The sequence below is a fragment of the Pinus tabuliformis genome, chromosome 7 (genome assembly GCF_031772625.1).
Source record: "Pinus tabuliformis cultivar Carrire ecotype Pingquan chromosome 7, CPIR1, whole genome shotgun sequence".
NCBI classification, from domain to species: domain Eukaryota; kingdom Viridiplantae; phylum Streptophyta; class Pinopsida; order Pinales; family Pinaceae; genus Pinus; species Pinus tabuliformis.
The window spans coordinates 1281109448-1281119786 of record NC_142293.1 but is presented as its reverse complement, the minus strand read 5'-3'; the positions used below and the strand labels follow the sequence as shown (position 1 = coordinate 1281119786).

The window sequence follows — 10339 nt, the reverse complement described above, 5'->3', positions numbered from 1 at the left end:
AAAACATTATCACTGTATTGCCAAGACATTGCAAGTGAATTCACCAACTCTAAAGACTTGACCATCAATATCTATGTGTTTGTCTTATGAAAGATATTGGCTCTAAGGGTATCACTATCTTCGTTCTCTCCTCTCTCTCATTTTTCATTTGTCGCTTCAATGTTATTGTTCTCCTCTTCTTTCAATTCCTGCATCTTACCATCAATATTGAGTTCCTTTCCTGAAAAAGAAAGAAGATACAATGCAAAGTATAAGACATGAAAGATGATGAATACTTTAATATAAACTAAAGTAGACCATAAAATATTTATACTACATATACCTCAACATCAACAATGTCGATGCCATTTTCCCCCATAAAAGCAAGAAACTCGAACAATTTTTTCCAATTTGGAATAGTCGCCATTATGTAGCCATATGACATGTATAAACAAAGCAAATAAAACATCGCCATAGAAAAAAACACCTTAGTATCTTATTTATATTCAACCTTCAGAGAAAGCTTAGGCACAATCATGTCAACTAAGTTACATGTTAAAAAGTTTAAGTTGTATATAACTTGTTAAAAGAAATAACCAGTGTCATGTTTAACCCTTGTCATTTTATTTGCAACAACATTTCATTATCTAATGTGTGAATTTGGTCAAGTATATAAACAACATGTGCTCAAATAACAACATGAAAGTAATTTTTTTTAATAATCATGAAAATATTTTAACACAAAACAACTAAAAGGATTTCAATTAATATCGTGTAATACTAAACTCATCTTCGAGCTTTGGATGTTTTTTAAACAGACATGATACCAAGTATTTTTCATTTCATAGTTAAAAGACAAAACCAAAAAAAAAAAACATTCAAAATACAATGAAACAATAAAGAGAAAATATCATGGAATGAACATTGCAATTATAAGAAATTTGTTTACCTATCCACCAGTGTCTTGTCTAGCATTCCTAAAATGTTTGCTTTCCCAAAATTACCATGAGGTGAAAGAATCACAACATTAAAAAGCATAAGAATACCTACTAGAAACATTTCCAAAGTTGATGGCTTAGATGCTTGCAGGATCTCCAACAACAAATGAATCATATCCAAGACATCCTTTGCATTGTCTCCCCATCCATTTTCCAATCCCATTTCCTGCAACCTGACCACATCAGAGTCAAGTAACAATCAAATGAACGCATTGCCATTCTTTTTTATCTTTCATATCTATAAACTTTGAATCTGATTTGTTTTAGGAACATATTAATTCATATTTAAAGCCTTCCTATCATGAGAAGGTATCAATCAAATAGGACATCGGAAAAATCGACCTTAATGAAGTCATCAAACAATTCATACAATATCAATATTTTTATTGCTATGTTATCTTGGGTAGAAAAAAATAACATATCTACAAAAGAAAAATCCATATATTACTTGTGTTCGAACTCTATATATGGTGTAATCGTAGGTAAATTTTTAAGATGTTCTTCTATCTTTACCAAAGTAAATTGTAGCTTGGTTAAACTCTATATCCTTTCATTCAACATCAATTTCTACAAGATAAATGTCACGCATTATTCTTTTCCATTTCTCAACATGCTAGAAATGATAAATTGAAAGTCACATAAAACCAAGACCAAACTTTCTTTCTAGCTAAAAAAAACAAACAAATAGTGCCTCTAATAAAAATTCACACCTCAAAAATTACTCTGCCATGTGCATGGGCTAAAGTTGAAATTCTTTGAAACATCTATAAGTCATACTTAATGGGATATTCATAATTTTACTGTGATGTCAATTGTGTTAAAAATAATATATAAATCCAATTTATTATCAGTAAAATTCAAGAATAATTCAAAAAAAAAACACCAATGCAAGTTTGTGGAGAGAGAAGCATCTTCATAATTAGGCTTCTCTATTTTAATTTGATTTGAATTGAGTTCATATTTGAATATATAATTTTCTCTAAATAAGTGAAATAGAAAAATGAGAATTGAAATAGCCCAAACAATCCAAAACCTTCCTTTCCTAGTTATCCATACCTATCTCCTAGCCTTGTTAAAATAATGTTCTTTAAATTATTGAAAGAGTAGAATGAATTTGCTACAGGAAAATTTGTGCTCATCATGATAATAATTATAAGCTCCATAAAGAAAGTTTTCAATTGGGTTTATCTCCGGTGGTTGTGAGGAATGATTGTTATCCTTCCCACTTAGTTTCAATTTCCATGAGTAATGTGTTGAACTCATAACAAGCATATTGGTGTAATGATATTGAACCTTGTTGTTGACTGGCATTCAACAAGGTAAATCTTTTGGTCACCATAATTCTTTCTAATTCACTCCAAAAACAATTGGCCAATGCTACATAAGTGATGTCATAGCTGCAACTTGTGAATTCTTTCCTAGCATATGGCTTGTTTCATCCTGGCATTCATTTGCCTTGCCAAAAGATTCGAATTATTATTTCTTGTATCTAATGAATAACGTATGTGGTATTGATAGAGTCAATTCAATGAAATCACCCATTTTCAGCTTCTGACAAGGATCACTAACGATTTTGTGATTCACTCTTGGCCTCAACTCCTCTTGTATTGGCAAACCATTAGATGTAAAAAGTGAACTACCATAAGTTATTTTGTCTAACAAATCCTTCACAATCAAATTTGGAGGTAGTTCTTACACAACCATCTATTTAACAACAATAAGCAATCCTTTATTCATGGAATTGATATGATAGTAAAAATTTAAAACAACATACATAGAAAATTGCATAAAAGATTAGCAAATGAATTTTAGAACAAGCAAATTGCAAAGCAACTACATCATAATATGGTGTTTTTAAGAATACCATACTCATTTTATCATCTTACATAATAAGGAGGATACTATCCTTTGTGTCACATGGTGGGCTGCAGAATTTATCTATATATGGGCAACTGTCTTTATGGGAAGGGAAAGGGCAAGGTGGTCTCATGTCTGCATCCTAGGGAGATAACCATAGTTTAGTGTCCATAATCTCACTGTTCCATATTAGCACCCATCATGCCCACTTGACCATCTGAACAATGAAGGAAGAGTGTGTTTCTTCACCCTCCTTTTACCTCCAATGTGCAATGACTCCAAACTCAACTTGGTGATGAATTTCTTTAGTTTATATTTGTATTTTCAGTGGAAGACCATCATCCCCAAAAAAAGCAGTATGCAAATACTAATACCTAAAGCATTTGGACCACAAGAAGTGTTAGGAGAGTAACCCAAAAAAGTCCATTGGTTTGTGCCTAACCTAATCTACAAATGATGTAACTTCAATAGAGTGGAATGATGTATATCCCAAATCAAGGAAAGCATCAAGTATATATCCTTTGCATACGCAAATGTAGTGTTAAATTAAAATTCCTATATTTGGAGAGTGGTATCAATGCAAAATATTTCAAAGCGGATGTTGATGAATGAAACAAGTAGAAGCATCTGTTATCCAACATCTCCATGGAATTTTCAAAAAAATTAACAATATTTTATCAAGAAATAGTGCAAATTATGACATTTCCACCATGCAAAACATGTCGATATGCCACCATGCAAAACTTGCCAATATGATTGGTGATATTCCATTTAAGTTGTACATTCTCCTATAATAACTCAAAAATGTCATCCACAGATTTGCAACAATTGATTTGAATGCACTATTTCACGAGAGATTTCATCATCTAATTTTCTACTTCAGAATGTATGATGATCATCAAGAAGGAGTTTGTTAAAACAATGTTCATCGCCTATACTACCACTATATGATCTCCGTTGTCATAATTTATCGACCTCTTTGAATCTCGGGCCTTTCATCTCAGGAAAAAAAGCAAGGACAAAAGGACATACAACCCCAATAATAGCGGCGAATACAATAAGTGTTTTGGATGTGCCCAACACATCAATCAAAGATCTGAATCTCTCTGAAACAATCAGATTCAATATCCAGAAAATCATGGCAAAAATGCCTCCACACATACTTATATATTTTGAAGGATAAATTTTGGAATTAATCATCCATGGAACTAGTCTCGTGCCAGGTGAGAAGAAAGCTATATATAAAACCAAGCCACAAACAACAAGCCAACCATAGCTAATTGGAAACACATCACTTTACCAATAGAAACAATGATGGGAATAGTATTGCTTGGATGTTGGCCTTTTTATTAATGAGGTCTGAGGGCATTAGTTCTGCCAAAGCCCCCAATAAGGCACCCAACCTTATCCTTTTTTTGACATGACATATGGGTTGGGAAAACCCAAGCAAAAATGGGACCCTAGTAGGGAAGGCCTCATACTCCATTGAACTCAATAGTGAAATGAGCTCTTGTTGGCTATATATAGTTGTTAAAATAATGAGTTTTAAACACTATATGATCTTTAAAGCCCTAGCACTTGCAACAATACCCCTACTAAGAAGGCTTGAAATTCGAAATAGTGTAGGGAGATGGAAAGGGTTTCATGCCATACGAAAAAAATATTTTGATCACAGGGCTAATTATTTTCTTGATCATGCTATTGGAAAGAGATATATTTCAGCACAGGATTCTCACGGAAGATCGACACTCAAATTTGTGAAGAACAAAAACAATGTGTTTACACTCAAGAAGTTAATTCTAGTAATCTTGCTACTATCTGTAATTTGTTAAGGAACATCGTTGGGATATCTTGGAGGAATTATCATCTAAATTGATTCCATGTGTTGTAATTCAAGTATTGCTTGAAATCCAAGATAATGGTCGAATGGCATTACAATTCTTTAGTTGGTTAGAAAAACAACATATTTCACAAACTATACAAGTTCACTTAACTCTGATTCATATATTGATAAGGGTTATGTTATAAAGTGATGCACACACTGTAATTGATCATTTTGTTATTGCCTATAAGGATCAAACCTCAATTTCGGGCATTTTTAGGGCATTAATTTCTACATATTTAGGTTATTCAGTACCTATAGTCCTTAACAAGCTGAACAAGACTTGTGCAAAACGTCAAATGATGCCAAAAGTCGTTGACATATTACAAGTCTTTGCAAGTGATGTTCATTGTTGCAATATGCTTCTTAAAGCTTTAGATCATATGGAACAACTGGAATTAGTGATGGAAATCTTTAAAGAATTGCAAGAAAGGGGATTTTGTCCTACTAATACTTGGAATTATGTTGTTGAAACTTTTTGTTATAGGGGTAAGCTACCAGAAGCCCCCAAAATTATACAAGCCATCCATCAAACAGGCTGCATTCCTAACTTTTGTACCTATGATTTACTTATTGATGGATACTGCAGGGAAAGTAGAGTGTCAAAGGCCCTTGATCTTGTGAATGATCTCATTTCACAAGGAGGATTTGTGCCTCAAATTAAAGCTTACAATGCACTTACCAAAGGTCTTTGTAGGAGAGGTAATTTGAAGGATGTCAAATGCCTCCTACAATAAATTAATCAAAGTCGATTGAAACTAAGCTTTGAAATTTATACAGTTTTAATTGAAACTCATTTGCAGAAGAGATGCATTGGACATGTTAGCGAGCTGCACAATCAGATTCTAGAACATGGTCTTCTCCTTGACATGGCTAGGTACAGTTCATTCATTAGCATACTTTCTAAGTTTGGAATGGTAGAGGAAGTGAATAATATTATCCTTCAAATGTTAGACCAGGGATTGGTTCCTACATCAATGATTTTCTTTGCATTTGTGGAGATCAACTACCTCAAGAGCAATGTTGAACAGTGAAACGGAATCCATGATGACATTATTAGAAAAGGCATAGTATTGAATGTTGCAACTTATACTACACTGATTGAAGGGTTGTATAAAGGAGGATAGATGGAAGAATCAAATTAATGATTTAATGAAATGTAGGAAATGGATTTCAGTCCGAAGAAGAGTACCTATGTCGAGCTTATATATGGCCATTACACCAAATACTTAAGTCTTGACTGTACTGACCATGCTATGAGATAGTTTTTGAAAAAGAGAACTACTCTTATGTTGCATGTCTAGTTCTTTGATTACCATGCCCTCACTATGGTAATTGTGTATGCCACTGTAGTCTTAGAATATGTGCAAATAGCAACCCGTCCAAACATCATAGTGTTAATCATACTTTCCTGAATAAAATACTTTCTAATTTAAATCATGACATGATTAATTGTCTAATGGTAACCAGCCATGAATGATTTTCCTCTTAGAAATACCAGATGGTGTAGGTCAATTTATTGACAAAACACTGGAACACTAAATCACAGTACTACTGATAGTTAGCATTGTATTAGAAACATGCTTAAGTGTAGCAGGTCTTCCATCTGGTTACTTCCATAATCAGGGTCTCAAATGCACGAGGATCTGAGCAAAGATGCCAAGATATTTTTACATCAAACATCATCATTCTAAAAGAAACTTGAAACAGGATGCTTTATGATATGATAACATCAGAAAACAAAAATAAATTTGCAAGCTTTAGTTCAGTTTCCTCCCCTCCCAGTACCATAAGTTTCACTTTCCTTGAACTGAAGTAAATTTCTCCCATGCTCCAGTGTTATAGTTATATGAAACATGACACTAAAACAAATGAGATCCCAACCAAACCAATGTCAAACTTTCATTGGATCATAGCAGTTATCTACTGCAACCCATTTGATGCTATATCCCATACCTTGCCCACTCTCTACTTCACCACTTCCATTTGAAAGAGGACTGAAACCCAATAAATGGAAATGTGAACTACATTGGTGGTAAAGATACCCTCCATTCCCTTGAGTATAGTTGTAACCTATTCCATCAGGGCATGATTCTGACATGCTTGTAACTTCTGATCCTAACAACCCTGAATTACCATGTACCTCTGAAGAATTCATATTTCCATTTTCAGACTGCAAAGCTTCAGTGCTTGATGAACTAACAACTTATGCATGTTGTCTATCTGTTAATTTCCCATCATCAGCATTAACCTTTTTTGTCTCCAACAATTTTTTATTTAGGAAGCGACCACCACATCCCCTTGCTCTTCGCATTGCATGAAGATGACAAGATTCATGGAGATAAGGCTGAAGAGCAGACATCATAGTATGAGAAGCAATATATTAAAAGACAAAAAACATGCTAGTATATCAATAACCAAATATGTTGACATGCTTAATTGAGAAGATGAAATCAATACATTTTGGCTAGCCAAAAGAGGATGAGAGAAAGTTCATTTGAACCAGTGTTGTGAAGGAGCAGGGATTCTGACACTGGGGAGTGGTCCTTCCCCAAAAAATCTAGGGAATGATGCCAACCCGAGAGCATTTTGTACATATGATTATTAGAATGTGTGTGTGTGTGGTCCTGGGAGAAACTAGGAGTGAGAGGCCCTAAAATGCTCCAATGCAACACTGTTTTGAACAAACATGTTAGGTATTTGAGAAATAATCATAAACACAACTATTCCTTACCTTCCTTACTTTGATGAGCTTATTTTCTAATTCCGCTTTGGCTCGAGATTGTCAACGTCACAAAATTCCACGGTATTGTTTAGCATTGACATAGACTGGTTCATCTTCAATCACATCATATAGTGAACTCAAATGAGTTAGCTCTCCAAATTCCTCATTTTCTTTGTGGGATCATATTACTCTAGGTACAAAATAGTCTTGATGACTCAAATTTGACACAACTAGAATTATCAAGTAAACTAGTCTTTCAACACCAATGTCTGGGCATTACAAAGGTGTCAATTATAATGTAAATTGTTATGATGGATAAATAAATCATGCATCCTATCAAGTATGGGTAGCATGGCAAATCATACAATGGGATGCCTCTGCATATGACAGAGCAATTTAATCAGGTTCCACAAAAGTGACTCATTAATTGCCAAATAAGTAGTACAGTTTCTTTCAGTTATAGGAAAATCTTAAACAAGAAAGTTGATATGTGGTGACTCATAGTCTTACATATTTTTCTGCTTTTCTTGTTAAACATAAAGAGGAAACTCAGAAGTATGTTGACCCTAGCACATCCATATTTTAAAACACCACAACAAGGCATGCCATCCATACCCCATTTTCCAATTTGTAGGTACGTAAAAAAAGCATGACATGAAAGCATTAGTTATTAAACTGGAATATTATATATGCAACAATGACATACAACAATAATACCTATATTTGTTCTAAAATAAAGCAAAGGACCTTCACTAATGCATGTGCAAAGGAACGGTTTGAATTTTTGTCCATTCTAGCCACTATCTCAGATAATTCATGAAATAAATTTTCATGAGCTACTTTTGACTCCTTATCATTTGTTGGAATAGCAAGCTTTAATACAACACCTAATGAATAACCCATAAGCTTACTAAGATACTCAATGTCTTTGCTTCCTGACTCCAATATCTAGATGAACAAAGAAAATATGAAAGTCAATTAAAATCCACATCAATACAATTCCACAAAAGCATTATCTCTTCTAAAAAATTAGAAATTGAGACAAGAGCTCCACATTGATGCTTTCAAGGAGTTCTTGTTTCCAACTTTCAGGAATCAACGAAATAAGTTCATTGCCAACTTCTTCCACAAACCCGACCACCCAACTGTAATCAGGATGATCATGCGCATGAGATTCTTCAACACCATTCCAAAAAGCTTTCTCCATTGTTTATCTAACCCGTGCCTGCAAAACATATGTGAAGGAACTAAATTATCTACTTACTTGATCCAAAAGAAGACCAAGTCTTACCTTTCAACAGATTCTAATTATCCTCACCTTAATTTTTTTAGAACCTTTATTTATTCCATAGAGAATATCAAAAAACGATCTATCTCTGCCATGAAGAATATCAGTAACCATAATTTCATTGTCATTTAATAATTTTTCCTCAAGTTCATCTCCTAATCTATTGTTGAGGTTAGACTTAGTTTTTGAGGAAGTTTCTAGTTCTAAAGTGCTTTTAAATAATGACCGGGCAACCTTCTTTGGTTTTCCATTATCACTATTTTGGACATTAGAGGGACTATGAGATGGTGAAAATGATGCAAGGTAAAAAGGTGACATTGGTAGAGCTCCATTCTCCTTTGATTCCATAAATTTAGCTTGTGCATTTGAAAGTGTCATTTTCATCCTTGTTTCTCCATCAATGCCACTCAAATGAAGAACCCTTTCTCGTAGAAGTTGTTGATCTTCTAGAACCTATAAAATGCATGTGATGATGAGAATTTATAATCAAATTGGGTTTATAGAATTTAAAAAACAAAAAAACACCTATTGATATTGAAGTAGGTATTCCATACTAAGCAAAGATATTAACCTGTCTTAATAGGATTAATTAATGGCAGATAAAAGACAAAAAGACCAACTGAAAAGGTGTGTTTCAGAAGTCCAGTATTTTCCCAAAAGTTTAGCTTTTATAGCAACCCAACTACCTTGAGTTACTAAGGTGTACTAATAGTAGTTGGTGGCTTTTACAATCCAAAATCCATGGAAACCAATTGATATATATAAATACACCCTGCAAATCATTCTAGTAAGCTTGTTGATATCTTCCTTATGTATCCACCAACAAGATCATATTGTTAGAGGTGACAAAAATAATCATAAAAAATAGAGCACAACAATACAAAAATTAAGATTGAAAAGCTATGCACATTTTAGTCACTCATGTGACATCCTGATAGATGAGTAATTATAACTATACACTCAATTGATATGAACATGGGAATACCAAGTTCATGTGAATACAGAGTAGTAATTCATACCTACTTGTGAATGACCTTTGAGTCATGAATAGCATCATCCTCATCTCCTGATGATATGTTGCACTTCTGTAGCATTAAAACTTCAAGCTGGCAAGCCACTCTAATTAAATCCTCTTCAAGGGATTGTGCATCCTTGACTTTCCACAACACATTGATATAAGTAAGAGCACTAGGAAGAATCATATGCAACCAGCTAGGCTGCAAATAGACACAGTTGAATTGAAGTCTGAGGTTCTTCAAAACCCCAATCATCGATTGCTGCATTTGGAGAAAGTCTTAACCGAGTGCTAGAAGAAGGCTCGTCTAATATAATAGTGATTAAGGATTCACAAACTTCAGAATAAGCCTAGCTTTTGATTCTACAAGTGCAGTTTCAAAGTCTCCTATACCACTGAAGATAGCCTCAGGATGACCAAAAATCATATAGGCACACAAAAAGACACATACTAGATACCTTAACTGTTCCTTTCCTTCAAATTTTTGACCTCTAGTTGTCCCTTTAATAGACAGTTGAGAAACAACCATCTTTGCAACTCTATTTCCAATTGAAGACATTTTTTGTGTCCTGGAGATAACCATTTAAACTAATGA

At 33.8% G+C, this 10339-nt stretch overlaps 1 pseudogene; it reads right to left on the bottom strand.

Moving 5' to 3' along the window:
• Window positions 1–6610: 6610 nt before the first annotated feature.
• LOC149252179 (uncharacterized) lies at window positions 6611–8648 on the bottom strand (annotated as a pseudogene).
• Window positions 8649–10339: the final 1691 nt, after the last annotated feature.